This window comes from Porites lutea, chromosome 12 (genome assembly GCF_958299795.1).
Source record: "Porites lutea chromosome 12, jaPorLute2.1, whole genome shotgun sequence".
NCBI classification, from domain to species: domain Eukaryota; kingdom Metazoa; phylum Cnidaria; class Anthozoa; order Scleractinia; family Poritidae; genus Porites; species Porites lutea.
The window spans coordinates 11,214,151-11,231,425 of NC_133212.1; positions in this window are offsets into that span (position 1 = coordinate 11,214,151).

The window sequence follows — 17,275 nt, forward strand, 5'->3', positions numbered from 1 at the left end:
TCTCTCTGCCTGTCTTCCTAAGTTGACGTTTACAATCCATCTCATTTTCAAAGAACTTAGCAAACGTCTTAGAGGTAACAGATCTATCGCGATCAGTAGTAACTGATCCCTCTGCGGTCCGCTATAACAACTTAAGAAAAGAGTTGCGCAAGTAACCAACATTAGCTATCGCTGTGGAGACTATAACGAGACATGTCTGCCAAAAGCACCCAGAAGAAAGCTTCTAAACAGCCGGCCGAACACCCTAAGTATGCAGAAATGATCATACAAGCCCTTCACGCCCTGAAAGATCGTAATGGTTCCTCGCGTCAGGCTCTCGACAAGTACGTAAGAACCATTTCAAAGTGGGAGACAAAGCAAGTCATTTTATTAAAATGGCTCTTAAGAGAGGCGTGGAGAGTGGTCAATTATCAACACCAAAGGGTCCGGAGCTTCAGGTTCTTTCAAGGTCAACAAAGAAGTACAGAAAGCAAAGGCAGCCAAAACCCGGCGAAGAAGACCAAAACCGCCGATCCAGCCAACAAACCAAAAATAAAGAAGGTCGCCGCGAAAGAAAAGACCGCCCGCAAACCAGCCGAGAAAACCAAGAAATCGCCGGGTAAGAAAGTTTCCAGCAGCAAGAAGAAGACACCTCTCGTGCCAAAGAAGACTGCTACAAAGAAGCCGTTGCCTAAGAAAGCGAAAGAAAGCAAAGCCTCGGTTAAAAAAACAGCCAACAAGAAAGTCAGTGGCAAGTAAAACTCGCCCGCTTATTCAACTACCGGCTCCTTTAGGAGCCACCAAATAAAGTAAAGTCATCACCAATATCACCTCTAGTATGTTGACCTTAGGTCACCGTCACCTATAGCACAGTATTTATTTCTCCTTTGCCGAAACTGATTTCGTTTTTGTTGAGCAGAAGGTTACTTGAACCGCGGCTTAGAGACGCCTTAAAAGAGTAAACAAAAGCCACTCCATAAGATCAGATCAGATCAGATCAGATCAGATCAGATAAGATAAATACTTTTTATTCGAAGTGGTCAGTACATGCACCTTAGTCAAGAAACTGGTTATCAGGTACCCGGGTAATGAAAACTACCCTAAACATCAATATTGAATAGTAAGAATCCCTCCCGCTTAACTGATTTGAAGTATTAAAACCCTTACATCCCGGAAAATATATATTTGCAGCCTGGTAAATCGTTCTCTTGTTCTCAAGTGCAGTACCGAAATGACCTGTTCATGCCTGTAACACTTTTAAGTAACGTTGTTTTACGAACCACGTCAGTTGATTCTCTGGCGTGGTGTAGTGGTCATCGCGCTGGGAAGGAGATCCTGCGGAAACTGTTGGGTTCGGTGCGTGTTGTCAACCAGCAATCGTTTATTTGTTTCTTTTTTTTCTTCTTTTCTCTTTGCTTACATAAAAATCATCTTTTAAAGCCTTTATCTGTTTTTTTGTTGTTGTTGTTTTGTTTTTTTTTTTATGTAAAAAGTAAAGTTGAACGGGGAAATAGAGGAATGATTTGTTCGTTCATTGAAATTTTTTAATGGGAGCAAGTGTGCGAGCGAGCGAGTGTCGGGGTTTATAATGACGATTGAAAACTCTAAGAAACCCTGTTGAGTATTGATCATTGCTTTTTTTGACATTTGGTGGCTCCTAAAAGAGCCGTTGTTTAGATCTGGTATTGAAGAATGGACTTCACTTGCTACTAGTGTACTTCGTGACGGCCTTGGTACCCTCACTGACTGCGTGCTTTGCGAGTTCTCCTGGAAGGAGCAGTCTGATGGCTGTCTGAATCTCGCGGGAGCTGATAGTGGACTTCTTGTTGTAGTGGGCTAGACGGGAGGATTCTGTAGCAATGCGCTCGAAGATATCGTTCACGAAAGAGTTCATGATACCCATTGCTTTGCTGGAGATTCCGGTGTCAGGATGTACCTGCTTTAACACTTTGTAGATGTAGATCGCATAACTCTCCTTCCGTTTCGATCGCCGTTTTTTCGTACTGTCGCCCGACGTGGATTTTGCCTTACCGCCGCTCTTCTTCTCTCCTTTTTTAGCTGCAATCGGTTTAGGTGCCATGGTAAAGAAAGATATCTCTGCCTTTTCGAAATCGAGTTTTCTAATTCGGGATATCACAGTTTCTATTTATGTTGCCAAATTCAATAGGATCAATTAGTATGCGGATCGCAAGTTCTCGTCGGTGATTGGTGTTTTTTTTTCTTGGTGTAAACAATGGAGCGTGCCGCCAGTCGACACAAAGAGAACAATTGCAAGGCTAGAATTTCTTTTTATGAGCCAATGTTAGACTTTTGATTGGTGCAATCTGATCCACGAAACGCAGTCCGCGCGTGATAAATTATGGCGGCCGAAGTTATGTCTTGGAAAACAGTCTCCTGAAACTTAAACTGAAACTTAATATACGAGTTAGTCGACAAAATGACCGGACGAGGAAAAGGTAAAGCCCAGGGCACCAAGTCAAAGACTCGTTCTTCCAGGGCAGGACTACAGTTTCCTGTTGGTCGCATCCATCGCCTTCTTCGTAAAGGCAACTACGCTGAACGCGTCGGAGCCGGTGCTCCCGTGTACTTGGCTGCCGTACTTGAGTATCTGAGTGCTGAGATCCTCGAGTTAGCAGGAAACGCAGCACGCGACAACAAGAAGTCAAGAATCATTCCTCGTCACCTCCAGTTGGCTGTGCGAAATGACGAAGAATTAAACAAACTCCTTGCCGGTGTCACCATCGCTCAAGGCGGTGTTCTTCCCAACATTCAGGCAGTATTACTACCTAAAAAGACAGAGAAGAAACAACACTAAGCGACGGCAACAACCATAAATACAAACGGCTCTTTTAGGAGCCACCAAGTCTAGAATAAAGTCATGACCAATCACGATATAAATTTGTAATCTACCCCCCAAATAGTATTCGCCGTCTCAGTTTGGGATTAATAACTGGATGGATACTTAGCCGCAAATAATTATGTCTCGCGGAAACTCGCTATTTCTACTTGTTTTTGCATGGTTCCATGTTCCTAGTTTTGTTCATAAATGCGTATACCAAAGCATATTTAGCGTTATTTCGGCTATAGCATGTAAGAAAGAAACAACAGCAACCACAGCATTGCTTGAAACTGAAACCAGTCTTAGGTCAGTTTAGCTCGGTGTAACATGAATTTAAAGACTGATGTGATTATATCATGAAAGTTGAAATTGCGTTTGCTTTTTATGCAGGTTTCATTCGCGCTGTTTCCAACAGGTTTTTATACGAACTTCGAGGTACATACCAAGCGACAATCGAACAACTTTCTGATCTTTTTAAACGAGTACACAATTAATCGCATTCCTACCAACCGGCAACAAACATTGCTGCTACTACTGAGCTTGAAATATTGTTTTCTTTGCGTCAAAATTACAAGAGATCGTCGTGATTTCATTCAGTACATAAGCTGTTTACGTAAAATAAACCAACACAGGTATAAACCGTCGTCGGTAACGACACAAACCAGCTTGCTCTCTTAATTCTGCGACAACAACAACGTACAACAACAGTTTATTCACTAACTAAAGACAAAAGCTTTACAGTATTGTATGCCCCGCAAAGAGCTATGAGGCTAATCTAGACGGGAAAAAATAATTTCCCTTTATAAGTAACGACTGCGCTACTGTAAAGTCACAAAAAAAGAAAAACATCGCGTGGACGCACCCAGTAAATAAAGCGCTGAATCGATTTCAGGTGTATGTTGTCTTGTTCATATGTATATAAACCTTCGGCAATGATCGTAATGAAAACAAATTCTCTTATCACGTATTTGGTCAGAGCTTTTCATACATTTGTTGGCTCCTAAAAGAGCCGTTGGTTTAAGTGTTGATCAGGGATCACAGTGTATTCTAACCCCCAAAACCGTACAGAGTACGTCCTTGTCGTTTCAGAGCGTATACTACGTCCATGGCTGTAACGGTCTTACGCTTGGCGTGCTCGGTGTAGGTCACGGCATCGCGGATAACGTTCTCAAGGAAAACTTTCAGAACACCGCGTGTCTCCTCGTAGATCAGTCCAGAAATTCGCTTTACACCCCCACGGCGAGCGAGACGACGGATCGCTGGCTTGGTAATTCCTTGGATATTATCGCGTAGAATCTTACGATGACGCTTAGCACCACCTTTGCCCAAGCCTTTACCTCCTTTGCCGCGACCGGACATTCTCGGTTGTCTGAATTATCGTCAAGGTTTAAAAAGGGACAGGTCTCGCACTATGTTAAATCACTGCAGAACAGAAATTACTTTTCAATCTATACCCTTCAATCTGACCTCTCGGGAAACATTATTTCTTGTATTTACATAGATTTGTTCTTAGTAAAAGGACAACAAAAGAATATTATAATTTTCTTTCGCCCCACTGTCTATTGTAAGGCATGCAAATCAAAGCAGGGTGTCTCCGAAGCCGAACCAATCAGAAATACATAAATTCTTAAATATCCAATCGGCTTGCGACAGCCTCCTGATAAATCGCGGCCATAAAAATTGCCAAGCTTTCACATAGAGCCTTTAATCTTCTGAACATCAGTTTCACAGTCATGGCCCGAACCAAGCAAACAGCGAGAAAGTCCACCGGAGGAAAAGCGCCTCGTAAACAGCTGGCTACTAAGGCAGCTCGAAAGAGCGCTCCTGCTACTGGTGGCGTGAAAAAACCGCACCGTTACAGGCCAGGAACAGTGGCACTCAGAGAGATCCGTCGTTATCAGAAGTCCACCGAGTTGCTGATTCGCAAGTTACCGTTTCAGCGTCTTGTTCGAGAAATCGCTCAGGATTTCAAGACCGACTTGCGCTTTCAAAGCTCAGCCGTGCTGGCTCTTCAAGAGGCTAGCGAAGCCTACCTGGTTGGTCTTTTCGAGGACACCAACCTTTGCGCCATTCACGCTAAACGTGTCACCATCATGCCTAAAGATATCCAGTTGGCTCGTAGGATCCGGGGCGAACGTGCATAACAGCTCAGCTCGGTTCTGACAATCTCACATTACAAACGGCTCCTTTAGGAGCCACCACCTGACAATAAAAGTTAATGGCCAATAAACTACTTCTTACCTTGTCTCTACTTATTTCTTTATTAGTTACTAGTGAAATGAGACAGACACAATTCTCATACTCTACGCCGTTACAGGTTTTTCGCGATAATACACACAACACAAGCGCTGCACAGGACACAGTAGAGTACTAGCATCTCTAAGCTTACCAAAAAATTAGTGATTGCGCCCAACATCTCCTTATTCGTTCAGTTAATCTCTCTGCCTGTCTTCCTAAGTTGACGTTTACAATCCATCTCATTTTCAAAGAACTTAGCAAACGTCTTAGAGGTAACAGATCTATCGCGATCAGTAGTAACTGATCCCTCTGCGGTCCGCTATAACAACTTAAGAAAAGAGTTGCGCAAGTAACCAACATTAGCTATCGCTGTGGAGACTATAACGAGACATGTCTGCCAAAAGCACCCAGAAGAAAGCTTCTAAACAGCCGGCCGAACACCCTAAGTATGCAGAAATGATCATACAAGCCCTTCACGCCCTGAAAGATCGTAATGGTTCCTCGCGTCAGGCTCTCGACAAGTACGTTAAGAACCATTTCAAAGTGGGAGACAAAGCAAGTCATTTTATTAAAATGGCTCTTAAGAGAGGCGTGGAGAGTGGTCAATTTATCAACACCAAAGGGTCCGGAGCTTCAGGTTCTTTCAAGGTCAACAAAGAAGTACAGAAAGCAAAGGCAGCCAAAGACCCGGCGAAGAAGACCAAAACCGCCGATCCAGCCAACAAACCAAAAATAAAGAAGGTCGCCGCGAAAGAAAAGACCGCCCGCAAACCAGCCGAGAAAACCAAGAAATCGCCGGGTAAGAAAGTTTCCAGCAGCAAGAAGAAGACACCTCTCGTGCCAAAGAAGACTGCTACAAAGAAGCCGTTGCCTAAGAAAGCGAAAGAAAGCAAAGCCTCGGTTAAAAAAACAGCCAACAAGAAAGTCAGTGGCAAGTAAAACTCGCCCGCTTATTCAACTACCGGCTCCTTTAGGAGCCACCAAATAAAGTAAAGTCATCACCAATATCACCTCTAGTATGTTGACCTTAGGTCACCGTCACCTATAGCACAGTATTTATTTCTCCTTTGCCGAAACTGATTTCGTTTTTGTTGAGCAGAAGGTTACTTGAACCGCGGCTTAGAGACGCCTTAAAAGAGTAAACAAAAGCCACTCCATAAGATCAGATCAGATCAGATCAGATCAGATCAGATAAGATAAATACTTTTTATTCGAAGTGGTCAGTACATGCACCTTAGTCAAGAAACTGGTTATCAGGTACCCGGGTAATGAAAACTACCCTAAACATCAATATTGAATAGTAAGAATCCCTCCCGCTTAACTGATTTGAAGTATTAAAACCCTTACATCCCGGAAAATATATATTTGCAGCCTGGTAAATCGTTCTCTTGTTCTCAAGTGCAGTACCGAAATGACCTGTTCATGCCTGTAACACTTTTAAGTAACGTTGTTTTACGAACCACGTCAGTTGATTCTCTGGCGTGGTGTAGTGGTCATCGCGCTGGGAAGGAGATCCTGCGGAAACTGTTGGGTTCGGTGCGTGTTGTCAACCAGCAATCGTTTATTTGTTTCTTTTTTTTCTTCTTTTCTCTTTGCTTACATAAAAATCATCTTTTAAAGCCTTTATCTGTTTTTTTGTTGTTGTTGTTTTGTTTTTTTTTTTATGTAAAAAGTAAAGTTGAACGGGGAAATAGAGGAATGATTTGTTCGTTCATTGAAATTTTTTAATGGGAGCAAGTGTGCGAGCGAGCGAGTGTCGGGGTTTATAATGACGATTGAAAACTCTAAGAAACCCTGTTGAGTATTGATCATTGCTTTTTTTGACATTTGGTGGCTCCTAAAAGAGCCGTTGTTTAGATCTGGTATTGAAGAATGGACTTCACTTGCTACTAGTGTACTTCGTGACGGCCTTGGTACCCTCACTGACTGCGTGCTTTGCGAGTTCTCCTGGAAGGAGCAGTCTGATGGCTGTCTGAATCTCGCGGGAGCTGATAGTGGACTTCTTGTTGTAGTGGGCTAGACGGGAGGATTCTGTAGCAATGCGCTCGAAGATATCGTTCACGAAAGAGTTCATGATACCCATTGCTTTGCTGGAGATTCCGGTGTCAGGATGTACCTGCTTTAACACTTTGTAGATGTAGATCGCATAACTCTCCTTCCGTTTCGATCGCCGTTTTTTCGTACTGTCGCCCGACGTGGATTTTGCCTTACCGCCGCTCTTCTTCTCTCCTTTTTTAGCTGCAATCGGTTTAGGTGCCATGGTAAAGAAAGATATCTCTGCCTTTTCGAAATCGAGTTTTCTAATTCGGGATATCACAGTTTCTATTTATGTTGCCAAATTCAATAGGATCAATTAGTATGCGGATCGCAAGTTCTCGTCGGTGATTGGTGTTTTTTTTTCTTGGTGTAAACAATGGAGCGTGCCGCCAGTCGACACAAAGAGAACAATTGCAAGGCTAGAATTTCTTTTTATGAGCCAATGTTAGACTTTTGATTGGTGCAATCTGATCCACGAAACGCAGTCCGCGCGTGATAAATTATGGCGGCCGAAGTTATGTCTTGGAAAACAGTCTCCTGAAACTTAAACTGAAACTTAATATACGAGTTAGTCGACAAAATGACCGGACGAGGAAAAGGTAAAGCCCAGGGCACCAAGTCAAAGACTCGTTCTTCCAGGGCAGGACTACAGTTTCCTGTTGGTCGCATCCATCGCCTTCTTCGTAAAGGCAACTACGCTGAACGCGTCGGAGCCGGTGCTCCCGTGTACTTGGCTGCCGTACTTGAGTATCTGAGTGCTGAGATCCTCGAGTTAGCAGGAAACGCAGCACGCGACAACAAGAAGTCAAGAATCATTCCTCGTCACCTCCAGTTGGCTGTGCGAAATGACGAAGAATTAAACAAACTCCTTGCCGGTGTCACCATCGCTCAAGGCGGTGTTCTTCCCAACATTCAGGCAGTATTACTACCTAAAAAGACAGAGAAGAAACAACACTAAGCGACGGCAACAACCATAAATACAAACGGCTCTTTTAGGAGCCACCAAGTCTAGAATAAAGTCATGACCAATCACGATATAAATTTGTAATCTACCCCCCAAATAGTATTCGCCGTCTCAGTTTGGGATTAATAACTGGATGGATACTTAGCCGCAAATAATTATGTCTCGCGGAAACTCGCTATTTCTACTTGTTTTTGCATGGTTCCATGTTCCTAGTTTTGTTCATAAATGCGTATACCAAAGCATATTTAGCGTTATTTCGGCTATAGCATGTAAGAAAGAAACAACAGCAACCACAGCATTGCTTGAAACTGAAACCAGTCTTAGGTCAGTTTAGCTCGGTGTAACATGAATTTAAAGACTGATGTGATTATATCATGAAAGTTGAAATTGCGTTTGCTTTTTATGCAGGTTTCATTCGCGCTGTTTCCAACAGGTTTTTATACGAACTTCGAGGTACATACCAAGCGACAATCGAACAACTTTCTGATCTTTTTAAACGAGTACACAATTAATCGCATTCCTACCAACCGGCAACAAACATTGCTGCTACTACTGAGCTTGAAATATTGTTTTCTTTGCGTCAAAATTACAAGAGATCGTCGTGATTTCATTCAGTACATAAGCTGTTTACGTAAAATAAACCAACACAGGTATAAACCGTCGTCGGTAACGACACAAACCAGCTTGCTCTCTTAATTCTGCGACAACAACAACGTACAACAACAGTTTATTCACTAACTAAAGACAAAAGCTTTACAGTATTGTATGCCCCGCAAAGAGCTATGAGGCTAATCTAGACGGGAAAAAATAATTTCCCTTTATAAGTAACGACTGCGCTACTGTAAAGTCACAAAAAAAGAAAAACATCGCGTGGACGCACCCAGTAAATAAAGCGCTGAATCGATTTCAGGTGTATGTTGTCTTGTTCATATGTATATAAACCTTCGGCAATGATCGTAATGAAAACAAATTCTCTTATCACGTATTTGGTCAGAGCTTTTCATACATTTGTTGGCTCCTAAAAGAGCCGTTGGTTTAAGTGTTGATCAGGGATCACAGTGTATTCTAACCCCCAAAACCGTACAGAGTACGTCCTTGTCGTTTCAGAGCGTATACTACGTCCATGGCTGTAACGGTCTTACGCTTGGCGTGCTCGGTGTAGGTCACGGCATCGCGGATAACGTTCTCAAGGAAAACTTTCAGAACACCGCGTGTCTCCTCGTAGATCAGTCCAGAAATTCGCTTTACACCCCCACGGCGAGCGAGACGACGGATCGCTGGCTTGGTAATTCCTTGGATATTATCGCGTAGAATCTTACGATGACGCTTAGCACCACCTTTGCCCAAGCCTTTACCTCCTTTGCCGCGACCGGACATTCTCGGTTGTCTGAATTATCGTCAAGGTTTAAAAAGGGACAGGTCTCGCACTATGTTAAATCACTGCAGAACAGAAATTACTTTTCAATCTATACCCTTCAATCTGACCTCTCGGGAAACATTATTTCTTGTATTTACATAGATTTGTTCTTAGTAAAAGGACAACAAAAGAATATTATAATTTTCTTTCGCCCCACTGTCTATTGTAAGGCATGCAAATCAAAGCAGGGTGTCTCCGAAGCCGAACCAATCAGAAATACATAAATTCTTAAATATCCAATCGGCTTGCGACAGCCTCCTGATAAATCGCGGCCATAAAAATTGCCAAGCTTTCACATAGAGCCTTTAATCTTCTGAACATCAGTTTCACAGTCATGGCCCGAACCAAGCAAACAGCGAGAAAGTCCACCGGAGGAAAAGCGCCTCGTAAACAGCTGGCTACTAAGGCAGCTCGAAAGAGCGCTCCTGCTACTGGTGGCGTGAAAAAACCGCACCGTTACAGGCCAGGAACAGTGGCACTCAGAGAGATCCGTCGTTATCAGAAGTCCACCGAGTTGCTGATTCGCAAGTTACCGTTTCAGCGTCTTGTTCGAGAAATCGCTCAGGATTTCAAGACCGACTTGCGCTTTCAAAGCTCAGCCGTGCTGGCTCTTCAAGAGGCTAGCGAAGCCTACCTGGTTGGTCTTTTCGAGGACACCAACCTTTGCGCCATTCACGCTAAACGTGTCACCATCATGCCTAAAGATATCCAGTTGGCTCGTAGGATCCGGGGCGAACGTGCATAACAGCTCAGCTCGGTTCTGACAATCTCACATTACAAACGGCTCCTTTAGGAGCCACCACCTGACAATAAAAGTTAATGGCCAATAAACTACTTCTTACCTTGTCTCTACTTATTTCTTTATTAGTTACTAGTGAAATGAGACAGACACAATTCTCATACTCTACGCCGTTACAGGTTTTTCGCGATAATACACACAACACAAGCGCTGCACAGGACACAGTAGAGTACTAGCATCTCTAAGCTTACCAAAAAATTAGTGATTGCGCCCAACATCTCCTTATTCGTTCAGTTAATCTCTCTGCCTGTCTTCCTAAGTTGACGTTTACAATCCATCTCATTTTCAAAGAACTTAGCAAACGTCTTAGAGGTAACAGATCTATCGCGATCAGTAGTAACTGATCCCTCTGCGGTCCGCTATAACAACTTAAGAAAAGAGTTGCGCAAGTAACCAACATTAGCTATCGCTGTGGAGACTATAACGAGACATGTCTGCCAAAAGCACCCAGAAGAAAGCTTCTAAACAGCCGGCCGAACACCCTAAGTATGCAGAAATGATCATACAAGCCCTTCACGCCCTGAAAGATCGTAATGGTTCCTCGCGTCAGGCTCTCGACAAGTACGTTAAGAACCATTTCAAAGTGGGAGACAAAGCAAGTCATTTTATTAAAATGGCTCTTAAGAGAGGCGTGGAGAGTGGTCAATTTATCAACACCAAAGGGTCCGGAGCTTCAGGTTCTTTCAAGGTCAACAAAGAAGTACAGAAAGCAAAGGCAGCCAAAGACCCGGCGAAGAAGACCAAAACCGCCGATCCAGCCAACAAACCAAAAATAAAGAAGGTCGCCGCGAAAGAAAAGACCGCCCGCAAACCAGCCGAGAAAACCAAGAAATCGCCGGGTAAGAAAGTTTCCAGCAGCAAGAAGAAGACACCTCTCGTGCCAAAGAAGACTGCTACAAAGAAGCCGTTGCCTAAGAAAGCGAAAGAAAGCAAAGCCTCGGTTAAAAAAACAGCCAACAAGAAAGTCAGTGGCAAGTAAAACTCGCCCGCTTATTCAACTACCGGCTCCTTTAGGAGCCACCAAATAAAGTAAAGTCATCACCAATATCACCTCTAGTATGTTGACCTTAGGTCACCGTCACCTATAGCACAGTATTTATTTCTCCTTTGCCGAAACTGATTTCGTTTTTGTTGAGCAGAAGGTTACTTGAACCGCGGCTTAGAGACGCCTTAAAAGAGTAAACAAAAGCCACTCCATAAGATCAGATCAGATCAGATCAGATCAGATCAGATAAGATAAATACTTTTTATTCGAAGTGGTCAGTACATGCACCTTAGTCAAGAAACTGGTTATCAGGTACCCGGGTAATGAAAACTACCCTAAACATCAATATTGAATAGTAAGAATCCCTCCCGCTTAACTGATTTGAAGTATTAAAACCCTTACATCCCGGAAAATATATATTTGCAGCCTGGTAAATCGTTCTCTTGTTCTCAAGTGCAGTACCGAAATGACCTGTTCATGCCTGTAACACTTTTAAGTAACGTTGTTTTACGAACCACGTCAGTTGATTCTCTGGCGTGGTGTAGTGGTCATCGCGCTGGGAAGGAGATCCTGCGGAAACTGTTGGGTTCGGTGCGTGTTGTCAACCAGCAATCGTTTATTTGTTTCTTTTTTTTCTTCTTTTCTCTTTGCTTACATAAAAATCATCTTTTAAAGCCTTTATCTGTTTTTTTGTTGTTGTTGTTTTGTTTTTTTTTTTATGTAAAAAGTAAAGTTGAACGGGGAAATAGAGGAATGATTTGTTCGTTCATTGAAATTTTTTAATGGGAGCAAGTGTGCGAGCGAGCGAGTGTCGGGGTTTATAATGACGATTGAAAACTCTAAGAAACCCTGTTGAGTATTGATCATTGCTTTTTTTGACATTTGGTGGCTCCTAAAAGAGCCGTTGTTTAGATCTGGTATTGAAGAATGGACTTCACTTGCTACTAGTGTACTTCGTGACGGCCTTGGTACCCTCACTGACTGCGTGCTTTGCGAGTTCTCCTGGAAGGAGCAGTCTGATGGCTGTCTGAATCTCGCGGGAGCTGATAGTGGACTTCTTGTTGTAGTGGGCTAGACGGGAGGATTCTGTAGCAATGCGCTCGAAGATATCGTTCACGAAAGAGTTCATGATACCCATTGCTTTGCTGGAGATTCCGGTGTCAGGATGTACCTGCTTTAACACTTTGTAGATGTAGATCGCATAACTCTCCTTCCGTTTCGATCGCCGTTTTTTCGTACTGTCGCCCGACGTGGATTTTGCCTTACCGCCGCTCTTCTTCTCTCCTTTTTTAGCTGCAATCGGTTTAGGTGCCATGGTAAAGAAAGATATCTCTGCCTTTTCGAAATCGAGTTTTCTAATTCGGGATATCACAGTTTCTATTTATGTTGCCAAATTCAATAGGATCAATTAGTATGCGGATCGCAAGTTCTCGTCGGTGATTGGTGTTTTTTTTTCTTGGTGTAAACAATGGAGCGTGCCGCCAGTCGACACAAAGAGAACAATTGCAAGGCTAGAATTTCTTTTTATGAGCCAATGTTAGACTTTTGATTGGTGCAATCTGATCCACGAAACGCAGTCCGCGCGTGATAAATTATGGCGGCCGAAGTTATGTCTTGGAAAACAGTCTCCTGAAACTTAAACTGAAACTTAATATACGAGTTAGTCGACAAAATGACCGGACGAGGAAAAGGTAAAGCCCAGGGCACCAAGTCAAAGACTCGTTCTTCCAGGGCAGGACTACAGTTTCCTGTTGGTCGCATCCATCGCCTTCTTCGTAAAGGCAACTACGCTGAACGCGTCGGAGCCGGTGCTCCCGTGTACTTGGCTGCCGTACTTGAGTATCTGAGTGCTGAGATCCTCGAGTTAGCAGGAAACGCAGCACGCGACAACAAGAAGTCAAGAATCATTCCTCGTCACCTCCAGTTGGCTGTGCGAAATGACGAAGAATTAAACAAACTCCTTGCCGGTGTCACCATCGCTCAAGGCGGTGTTCTTCCCAACATTCAGGCAGTATTACTACCTAAAAAGACAGAGAAGAAACAACACTAAGCGACGGCAACAACCATAAATACAAACGGCTCTTTTAGGAGCCACCAAGTCTAGAATAAAGTCATGACCAATCACGATATAAATTTGTAATCTACCCCCCAAATAGTATTCGCCGTCTCAGTTTGGGATTAATAACTGGATGGATACTTAGCCGCAAATAATTATGTCTCGCGGAAACTCGCTATTTCTACTTGTTTTTGCATGGTTCCATGTTCCTAGTTTTGTTCATAAATGCGTATACCAAAGCATATTTAGCGTTATTTCGGCTATAGCATGTAAGAAAGAAACAACAGCAACCACAGCATTGCTTGAAACTGAAACCAGTCTTAGGTCAGTTTAGCTCGGTGTAACATGAATTTAAAGACTGATGTGATTATATCATGAAAGTTGAAATTGCGTTTGCTTTTTATGCAGGTTTCATTCGCGCTGTTTCCAACAGGTTTTTATACGAACTTCGAGGTACATACCAAGCGACAATCGAACAACTTTCTGATCTTTTTAAACGAGTACACAATTAATCGCATTCCTACCAACCGGCAACAAACATTGCTGCTACTACTGAGCTTGAAATATTGTTTTCTTTGCGTCAAAATTACAAGAGATCGTCGTGATTTCATTCAGTACATAAGCTGTTTACGTAAAATAAACCAACACAGGTATAAACCGTCGTCGGTAACGACACAAACCAGCTTGCTCTCTTAATTCTGCGACAACAACAACGTACAACAACAGTTTATTCACTAACTAAAGACAAAAGCTTTACAGTATTGTATGCCCCGCAAAGAGCTATGAGGCTAATCTAGACGGGAAAAAATAATTTCCCTTTATAAGTAACGACTGCGCTACTGTAAAGTCACAAAAAAAGAAAAACATCGCGTGGACGCACCCAGTAAATAAAGCGCTGAATCGATTTCAGGTGTATGTTGTCTTGTTCATATGTATATAAACCTTCGGCAATGATCGTAATGAAAACAAATTCTCTTATCACGTATTTGGTCAGAGCTTTTCATACATTTGTTGGCTCCTAAAAGAGCCGTTGGTTTAAGTGTTGATCAGGGATCACAGTGTATTCTAACCCCCAAAACCGTACAGAGTACGTCCTTGTCGTTTCAGAGCGTATACTACGTCCATGGCTGTAACGGTCTTACGCTTGGCGTGCTCGGTGTAGGTCACGGCATCGCGGATAACGTTCTCAAGGAAAACTTTCAGAACACCGCGTGTCTCCTCGTAGATCAGTCCAGAAATTCGCTTTACACCCCCACGGCGAGCGAGACGACGGATCGCTGGCTTGGTAATTCCTTGGATATTATCGCGTAGAATCTTACGATGACGCTTAGCACCACCTTTGCCCAAGCCTTTACCTCCTTTGCCGCGACCGGACATTCTCGGTTGTCTGAATTATCGTCAAGGTTTAAAAAGGGACAGGTCTCGCACTATGTTAAATCACTGCAGAACAGAAATTACTTTTCAATCTATACCCTTCAATCTGACCTCTCGGGAAACATTATTTCTTGTATTTACATAGATTTGTTCTTAGTAAAAGGACAACAAAAGAATATTATAATTTTCTTTCGCCCACACTGTCTATTGTAAGGCATGCAAATCAAAGCAGGGTGTCTCCGAAGCCGAACCAATCAGAAATACATAAATTCTTAAATATCCAATCGGCTTGCGACAGCCTCCTGATAAATCGCGGCCATAAAAATTGCCAAGCTTTCACATAGAGCCTTTAATCTTCTGAACATCAGTTTCACAGTCATGGCCCGAACCAAGCAAACAGCGAGAAAGTCCACCGGAGGAAAAGCGCCTCGTAAACAGCTGGCTACTAAGGCAGCTCGAAAGAGCGCTCCTGCTACTGGTGGCGTGAAAAAACCGCACCGTTACAGGCCAGGAACAGTGGCACTCAGAGAGATCCGTCGTTATCAGAAGTCCACCGAGTTGCTGATTCGCAAGTTACCGTTTCAGCGTCTTGTTCGAGAAATCGCTCAGGATTTCAAGACCGACTTGCGCTTTCAAAGCTCAGCCGTGCTGGCTCTTCAAGAGGCTAGCGAAGCCTACCTGGTTGGTCTTTTCGAGGACACCAACCTTTGCGCCATTCACGCTAAACGTGTCACCATCATGCCTAAAGATATCCAGTTGGCTCGTAGGATCCGGGGCGAACGTGCATAACAGCTCAGCTCGGTTCTGACAATCTCACATTACAAACGGCTCCTTTAGGAGCCACCACCTGACAATAAAAGTTAATGGCCAATAAACTACTTCTTACCTTGTCTCTACTTATTTCTTTATTAGTTACTAGTGAAATGAGACAGACACAATTCTCATACTCTACGCCGTTACAGGTTTTTCGCGATAATACACACAACACAAGCGCTGCACAGGACACAGTAGAGTACTAGCATCTCTAAGCTTACCAAAAAATTAGTGATTGCGCCCAACATCTCCTTATTCGTTCAGTTAATCTCTCTGCCTGTCTTCCTAAGTTGACGTTTACAATCCATCTCATTTTCAAAGAACTTAGCAAACGTCTTAGAGGTAACAGATCTATCGCGATCAGTAGTAACTGATCCCTCTGCGGTCCGCTATAACAACTTAAGAAAAGAGTTGCGCAAGTAACCAACATTAGCTATCGCTGTGGAGACTATAACGAGACATGTCTGCCAAAAGCACCCAGAAGAAAGCTTCTAAACAGCCGGCCGAACACCCTAAGTATGCAGAAATGATCATACAAGCCCTTCACGCCCTGAAAGATCGTAATGGTTCCTCGCGTCAGGCTCTCGACAAGTACGTTAAGAACCATTTCAAAGTGGGAGACAAAGCAAGTCATTTTATTAAAATGGCTCTTAAGAGAGGCGTGGAGAGTGGTCAATTTATCAACACCAAAGGGTCCGGAGCTTCAGGTTCTTTCAAGGTCAACAAAGAAGTACAGAAAGCAAAGGCAGCCAAAGACCCGGCGAAGAAGACCAAAACCGCCGATCCAGCCAACAAACCAAAAATAAAGAAGGTCGCCGCGAAAGAAAAGACCGCCCGCAAACCAGCCGAGAAAACCAAGAAATCGCCGGGTAAGAAAGTTTCCAGCAGCAAGAAGAAGACACCTCTCGTGCCAAAGAAGACTGCTACAAAGAAGCCGTTGCCTAAGAAAGCGAAAGAAAGCAAAGCCTCGGTTAAAAAAACAGCCAACAAGAAAGTCAGTGGCAAGTAAAACTCGCCCGCTTATTCAACTACCGGCTCCTTTAGGAGCCACCAAATAAAGTAAAGTCATCACCAATATCACCTCTAGTATGTTGACCTTAGGTCACCGTCACCTATAGCACAGTATTTATTTCTCCTTTGCCGAAACTGATTTCGTTTTTGTTGAGCAGAAGGTTACTTGAACCGCGGCTTAGAGACGCCTTAAAAGAGTAAACAAAAGCCACTCCATAAGATCAGATCAGATCAGATCAGATCAGATCAGATAAGATAAATACTTTTTATTCGAAGTGGTCAGTACATGCACCTTAGTCAAGAAACTGGTTATCAGGTACCCGGGTAATGAAAACTACCCTAAACATCAATATTGAATAGTAAGAATCCCTCCCGCTTAACTGATTTGAAGTATTAAAACCCTTACATCCCGGAAAATATATATTTGCAGCCTGGTAAATCGTTCTCTTGTTCTCAAGTGCAGTACCGAAATGACCTGTTCATGCCTGTAACACTTTTAAGTAACGTTGTTTTACGAACCACGTCAGTTGATTCTCTGGCGTGGTGTAGTGGTCATCGCGCTGGGAAGGAGATCCTGCGGAAACTGTTGGGTTCGGTGCGTGTTGTCAACCAGCAATCGTTTATTTGTTTCTTTTTTTTCTTCTTTTCTCTTTGCTTACATAAAAATCATCTTTTAAAGCCTTTATCTGTTTTTTTGTTGTTGTTGTTTTGTTTTTTTTTTTATGTAAAAAGTAAAGTTGAACGGGGAAATAGAGGAATGATT